Genomic DNA, 7,915 nt, shown 5'->3' on the forward strand with positions numbered 1-7,915 from the left:
TGTACCAAAGAATATGAATAATCATTGCACAAGAGAGAAAGTGTAATTGACTAATATATAAATACTAGTAACCAAAAAAAGAAGAAAAAAATCATCCCACCATTTGCCTTCAGGAAGTTCAAGCCTTTGTATTTATAGATGAGACAACTAAGTTTCAGAGTTGTTAAATGAATCAGGTTGCTAGGGTAGTAAGTAAACAGTGGAGGAATAAGAGTCCAACCAAAGAACCATTATAGAATGTCATCATTCAACACTAATCTTCCTGCTCAAGTGATGAGGCTGCAAACTAGTAGGTCTAAGACCTCCATGGCTTCTGACACATTAAGAGACAATTCAACAAATGTTTGCTAAGCTAATAAGCACCTGTGCTGTGTCAAGCCTTATGCTGAACACAGAGCATACAGAAGTGACCAAGATGGAGTTTAAAATCTGGTGGAAGACTGGATAAGGGTTACAACAGAGGAAACATGGTAGCCTGCAGAAACACAGATTAATATCTCACTTAGTCTGGGCAGCTGGACAAACCAGGATGAGAAAGGAAGTCAGAGAAGACTTCTCAAAGAAAGTGAGACCGAAAGGATGATTTAGCCAAGCCAAGGAGGTGAAGGAAGGGTTACAGGTAAAGAGAGCAAAACATTCAAAGACCAGAAAGTAAGAGAAGCTCACACCTTTGAGGAACGGAGCAATGGGATATACGGCGGGGAACTTGGGTGTGACGAGGGAGGTGATACACAAGAAGATAAACATCTTACAGGGCTTCATGCATATTAAAAGGAGCTCAGGCTCCTAAATGTAGGACAGTCATTGAAAGATTTTAAGATCCCAACAGGTTTTGTGCTTTGGAAAAATCATTCTGGCTAGAGTGTCAAAAGTGGATTGGGAAGATGGAGGGGGGTCATGAGGGTTGGAATCAAAAGTGTTATTAGGCAAAGTCTTTTCCGATGACCCAGGTTAAAATAAAATTAGTGCAGTAACAGTAGGGCTTGTTGTTGTTCAGTCACTAAGTCACATTCGACTCTTTGGGACCCAACGGACTGCAGCATGCCAGACTCCCGTCCTCCACTGTCTCCTGGAGTTTGCTCAAATTCGTGTCCATTGAGTCAGTGATGCTATCTAACCATCTCATCCTCTGCCGCCCTCTTCTTTTGCCTTCAGGGTCTTTTCCAATAAGTCAGCTCTTCACTTCATGTGAGCTCAAGTATTGGAGCTTCAGCATCAGTCCTTCCAATGAACATTCAGGATTGATTTTCTTTCAGTTCAGTTCAGTTCAGTTGCTCAGTTCTGTCTGACTCCTGGCGACCCCACTGACTGTAGCACACCAGGCTTCCCTGTCCATCACCAACTCCTGGAGTTTGCTCGAACTCATGTCCACTGAGTTGGTGATGCCATTCAATCTACTCATCCTCTGTCGTCCCCTTCTCCTCCTGCCTTCAGTCTTTCCCAGCATCAGAGCCTTCTCCAATGAGTCAGTTCTTCCATCAGGTGGCCAAAGTATTGGAGTTTCAGCTTCAGCAGCAGTCCTTCCAATGAATGTTCATGATTGATTTCCTTTATGATTGACTGGTTTAATCACCTTACAGTCCAAGGGACTCTCAAGAGTCTTCTCCAGCACCACAGTTCAAAAGCATCAATTCTTCAGTGCTCAGCCTTCTTTATGGTCCAACTCGCACATCCATACATGACCACTGGAAAAACCATAGCTTTGACTATATGGACCTTTGTCAGCAAAGTGATATCTCTGCTTTTTTAATATGCTGTCTAGGTTTGTCATAGCTTTCCTTCCAAGGAACAAGCATCTTTTAATTTCAAGGCTGCAGTCACCATCCACAGTAATTTTGGAGCCTAAGAAAAGAAAATCTGTCACTGCTTTCACTTTTTCCCCTTCTATCTGTCATAAAGTGATGGATAGAAAAAAGCAGAATCAACAGGACTTGGTGGTTGATTGAAAGGTAAGAGAAGAGAAATTCTGACCTGAGAAATTAGCTCAGTTCATAAGTACCATTTACAGAGATGGAGAACATGAGAGCAACTCTGAGCCTGCTAAGGTCAAGTTACTGACTTGCTGTCCAAGCAAAGATGCCAAGTGAACTGTTGAATATACTGGATATAAATTCAGGAGAAAATAACTTAGGCTGAAAATATAGATTTAGGAATTCCCAATGAAGCCATGGTACGAATAAAAGAGCCCAAAGAGAGTGTTTATTGTGAGAACAGAGTTCAGAAAAGAACTGAGAAGAATACCAACTGAAAAGACAGGCAGAGGAAGAAAGGCTAGAAAGGGAAAAGGTAAGCCAGGCAGTGTATTAAGAAAAGATAATAGTCAACAATCTCAAACACTGTTGAGAGGTCAAGGAGGTTAGTAACTGAAAAGTGTTCATGGGATTCAACAACAAGACAATTGCTGTTGACCTTCCATCCCAGAATAAAATGCTGGGAGGCAACAGCTCCACATGAATGAAACTGTACCAAATTCACTCCAAAAGGAAAAATACCCTGGGCTCAAAGCCAGAGAATATTCTTGGGTCAGGTTTTTTCTTGTTCTAAATTTAACCAGCTGGAATGTTTTGTTAAGTGGTATTTTTTTTACCGTTGAAATGGAGGATTTATCTTTTAAAAGTATGTCTGTAATTCATCTTCAAGGTAAAACATGATGGTTTTCTATGGGAGCAGGTGCTGGTTGCTGTAAATACCAGTGAGAAATTTTAATCTGCCTCGGGTATAGAAGCCTTTGGTGACCCAAATACACAAAGAGGGTCTAAGTAGGAACCAAGTTAAAAAAGAAGCTTCAGTATTTCAACTAAGCTGAGAGATATTGTTTCGAAATAGAAGAGAAGAAAACCTTCACTGACAAAGGAATGTAAAATAGTAAGTTCAGTGCAATGATAAGAGCCAAAGACTTGACAGAAAATCAGAGGCCCCTGTCTCTCCTAGAATGGCTCAATTTCCTTATAGTTCTGTCGGAAGCCCTTTCAGCCTCTTCAAGAAGCACCTTTTTCCTGACCTGATGATAAGCAGCTTGCCTTAGCATAGCCAAGGGCTCCAGAGGCCCTCAACAAGTTTCCCAAACTTTAACAATATAAACTTCTGCCTCCCACCAAGACAGAGTAACATCTTGGGACTGGATCCAACTCAGGGAATGGATTTTCCCTCTCACCTGAAACAACCCAAAGATTAGACAAAATACATGAAGCAACAGTTTTCAATATCTTGGACGTCAAGCAACAAAGGATGGTGATCCCTGGGAGACAAAACCAACAAGGTGAGCCCCATGATCGCCCCAGCGGCCGGGAGAGATCGACTTCTAACCCTGTGCTGAGGAGGTCAGGACACCAAGGCAGCGGAGTTCCCAGGACAGAGCATCGGGGAGGAACTAGCAGCACAGAGAGCTTCCGAGGTCTCCAGAGGTCTCCCTCCAAATCCTCAGCTCGGCGCTGATGCGCTCACAGCCGTTAGCAACGCGCCCTGAGGCTGAGGAAAGAACCACCCAAAGGATCAGAGCTAATAATCTTTCCCAGGCTCCCCCAGGACCAGGATGCGTTCTCTTTCTCACTGGCCAGACTGGAAAGACCTTCTAATTCATGGGGGCGTTGGCTAGGTTCTCAGCTGTGGGGAATTATTAGCCTTAAACTAAATGTTGCTCTGTTCTCATCTAAGAGAACTTAAAAGCAAGAGCCAAAAAGATCAAAAACTTCCTAAGTAACATAACTGCATCCCAGAACAAACTCAAGAATACTTATAAGAATACAAAAATATCCAACACCCAACAAAGCAAAATTCAGTGTCTGGTATCCAATAAAAGTTACTAGGAATGCAAAGAAAAAGGAAAACGTGACCCATGATGAGGAGAAAAATCTATAGAAACCAATCCAGAAATGACACAGATTATAGAATTAGTAGATAGCATATTAAAATAGTTATAACAACTGTATATTTTTATGTTCAAGAAACACTTTCAGAGCATGTTAAGTAGAGATATGGAAGATGCAAAAAAAGACCAAATCAAACATCTAAAGGTAAAAAATATATCTGGGGTTTTATATATATATATATATATATATATATATATATATATATATGATGAGATTAACAGTGGATTAATGTAGAAAAAAGAAAAAGATTAGTGAACTCGAAGGCATAGCCATAGAAACCATCCAAAATGAAACACAAAAAGAAAAAAAAAAAAAAACCAGAACATCAGTGAACTGTAGGTCAACTTCCAGCATAGGAGATAAAAATTATATTTGAAGAAATAATGGCTGGAAATTTCCCAAATTTGTTGAAAACTGTAAACCCATGTGGGTTTCCCAGGTGGTGCAGTGGTAGAGAGTCCTAAGTGCAGGAGATGTGGGGTCAATCCCAGGTCAGGAAGATCCCCTGGAGAAGGAAATGGCAACCCACTCCAGTGTCCTTGCCTAGAAAATCCCATGGACGAGGAGCCTGGTGGGCTACAGTCCACGGGGTTGCTAAGAGTAGGACATGATTGAATGATTGAGCACACACACACACACACACACACACACACAAACCCACAAATCCAAGAAGCTCAATGAACCACAGCCGAAGAAACATGAAGAAACCTACGTCACAGCACATCATAATCAAGTTGTTTTAAAACCACTGACAAAGAGAAAGCTCTTGAAAGCAGCAAGAAAAAACACATACACACACATTGTACATAGAGGAACAAAGACAAGCATGATATTGGACTTAGAAATATGTACCAGAAGACAGTAAAGCAACAACTTTAAAGAAAAACAACTGTCAACCTAGAATTCCTTACCCAGCAAAAATGTCTTTTCAAAATGAAGGTGAAAAAAAAAAAGATTTTCTCAGACTTACAAAAGCTGATGGAATTTAACCACAAACCTGTACTACAAGATATGCTAAAGTCTTAAGGAAGGAGGACAACAATACCATATGGAAGCCTTGATCTACAAAAGGAATGAAAAGAACACCAGAAATGGTAACTACATGGGTACGTAAAAAAAGAGATTTTTTTTCTTATTGTTTAAATCTCTTTAAAAGAACAATCTAAGTAGGACAAGGAACCATTAACTAAAAAAAAACACCCAGAGCTCTCTGGAATCTATCCTGGAATAAATTGTTATATGCTGCCTTGTCTAAATTCTGATGAGGTAATTGCAAGAAGCAAACTCCAGGGAAGCGATTAGCAAGTTCACATTTGCAGTCATGCGGGAATGTGGACTCTACTTATGGAAGGAAATAAGATGGATATGTTTAGTGCAAAACGCTGCAACCACGACTGAGGTCTGTGGCTCAGCTGGGTCACACTCCAGCTTGAACACAAAGTTTATGTGGACCAAAGCCTTTTTCTGTATCAGTGTATTGTGACGGCGACGTGTCTTCCAGTGGACAGTAACAGATCATACCGGGACAGAGGTCATGGCATCCAGGGATCCCAAGCATTCTCCAGAGGGATTTCCTAGGGGAACTAGGGGATATATCTAGGTTGGTTTTATTGGAGCTGTAATTGACGGCAGTGGCATGTATTCCTTTTGCTTCCAGATTCTTACCATTCACTCTTGGACCCCTTTTTCTGCTTCTTCACTCAGAGGTCACCATTGACTTCCTTATTGTGAATATCACTTGCCTCGTCTCAGTCCTCATCCCCTTGCGTTAGCTTTCCTCTCACTTCTCTGAAAATTCCTCTATTTTATGACTTTTCCTGCCTCCAAGGGAGACTAGGCTACCCAGCTGAGCCGTTTAGTCTCCCTCCTTCCCCACCAGCCTCCTGCTCTGAGATCTCATGCACTCCTATTTCACTCTCAGCTACTTGTTCTGATGACGACTCCCTGATCTCTCTCCAACACCAGGGCCCTGGACCACCTCTGCTCTCTCTAACCAGCAATTTCCCTTCCTCTTTGCACCCACCCCTTTCTATCAATGGCTCACCTGGACCGTAGCCCTAATTGTCTGCTTTTGTGTCTTTCTACCCAACTATTCTGTAATGCAGTGACTGAGATATGCCTTCTTAGAAGCTGCTACTGCTCAGTCTAGTGTCTGGCACACATTTTAAAGAGCCAAATCTTGCCAGAGAATTCAAATCTAATCAGCATATAAAGCATAGACTATGAATAGTCAAAATTACCCTCGAATAAGCCCTTAGTCATCCATAAAATGCACATGGTATTGTAAATCAAAAGGGGAATGGCAAATTCACCTTCCCCACCTCGCACTCCCTCTGGGATGTATTTTTCTGAGTGCAGAGCCACAACAACCCCCACCAGGTGCATATATTCTGTCACTCCCTCCCACTTGTGTTTTATTTTTTGGCCCCGCACAACATTGTAAAGTTCTGATGGACAAATTCCTCTCTCTCTCCTTAAACTGATTCTTGCTTTTAACTTCACAATTTCTAATAATGACACTGAATCAGGCTGAAAATTCTTTGACTCTTCCCTCTACCTCATTCTTTTCTTTCCACTTTCCAGCTTCTTCTTAATCCTTCCTCCGCACAATATCCCTTTGTCTCCCTTCTTTTTGCCTCCTACATGATCCAGGCCCTGGTCACCTTGCATCCTGACTTCTATAACAGCCTCCTCACAGGTCTCACTGGTCTCTAATTCATGTTTCACTGCCATTATATTAACCATTTCTAAACTTTAGAATTTTAAAATGTTAGATCTAAAGCCCTAATTTAGTCTTATTGCTCCTCTGTTCAAAAGCCAGCAGTGCCATCAGCTAGAGTCCACTCTCTCCAGGCTGAACTGTCTGAGCACAAGCTATCTTCAGTCCTACTTCCCACTCCTCCCAGACGGGAACACTTCTCTCCTTGCCTACCCTCCAAACTTTTCTCACTTCCCTTCACTTAAAGGCCACCTCCACAAACATCTCCATCTACCAAAACTTGACCCAGCCTCAGATGGCAGCACCCAAGGTACCCCTTCCTTCTTACCACTACAGCTCCTTCTTTGTACTGTTCAGCTCACATTGCTACATCATATGTACCCCCAAAGAAAGGAGATATGTCACCATGGTTTTTTACTCATTCATTCATTCAGCATATATTACTGAGCACTTACAACGTGCCAGGCATTCAATCAGGTACTAAAGGTACGTGGTGAAGACAGATGCCAGTCACAGAACTGATCATCTGGCAGTGGAGGGTGACAATGGACAGGCTGTGAACCTCACAGAGGCTACGAGAGGAAAAGAGGAAGAGTGGGACCTCACCATGACAGCGACCAGAAAAAGCTCCCCCAAAGAACAACACAAGCTGAGATCTGAAGAAAGAGGAGAAAGTCGCCAGGCAGAAGGAAGAAGGAAAGAATTTCATAGGTTGAAGGAAAAGTATGGGGAGAGAAAAAGTCTGAAGGTAAGAGAGGACAGGGATGATTAAAAGAACCAAAAGAAAAAATCATGGCTAGAGCACACAGAACAAGGTTAAAGTCCAGGGGAGGGAATTCCCTGGTGGTCCAGTGGTTAGGAATCTGCCTTCTAATTCAGGGGACGCTGGTTCTATCCCTGGTCAGGGAACTAAGGTCCCACATGCCACAGGGCAAATAAGTCGATGCGCCACAACTAGAGAAGCCTTCATGCCTCCACTGCAGAGCCCATGTGCTAAGACTTCCAAGCTGTCAGGCTACAACTAGAGAGAAGCCTGCGTGCCGCAAGTAAGACCCATCACAGCCAAAAATAAACAAATAAAATATTAAAGTCACGAGGAGTTGGGACTGAGGGAGACAAGTAGGGTGTAGCCAGGTCACAGCCTATTTCGTAAGGCAAAAGAGGTTGGATTTGACCCTGAGGGCAAGGGAGAGTTTTCAGCAAAGGAGTAACACAACCATATCTGCGCACTGGACAGACAGGAAAATCGATGGGAGTGGGAAAGATTAGGGATCGATGCAGTGACCCAGATGAAAGAAGACGCAGGCCAGGGCTAGGGTAAGAGCAG

The 7,915-nt window shown here is 42.6% G+C and overlaps 1 protein-coding gene across 2 annotated transcripts in view; it reads right to left on the reverse strand.

The window, feature by feature from the left end:
- RGS3 (regulator of G protein signaling 3) overlaps window positions 1-7,915 on the reverse strand; it is a 150,012-nt gene that overhangs the window by 140,068 nt on the left and 2,029 nt on the right. The gene's annotated exons all lie outside the window — the stretch shown is intronic.

The sequence above is a fragment of the Odocoileus virginianus genome, chromosome 31, assembly GCF_023699985.2.
Source record: "Odocoileus virginianus isolate 20LAN1187 ecotype Illinois chromosome 31, Ovbor_1.2, whole genome shotgun sequence".
Lineage (NCBI taxonomy): Eukaryota > Metazoa > Chordata > Mammalia > Artiodactyla > Cervidae > Odocoileus > Odocoileus virginianus.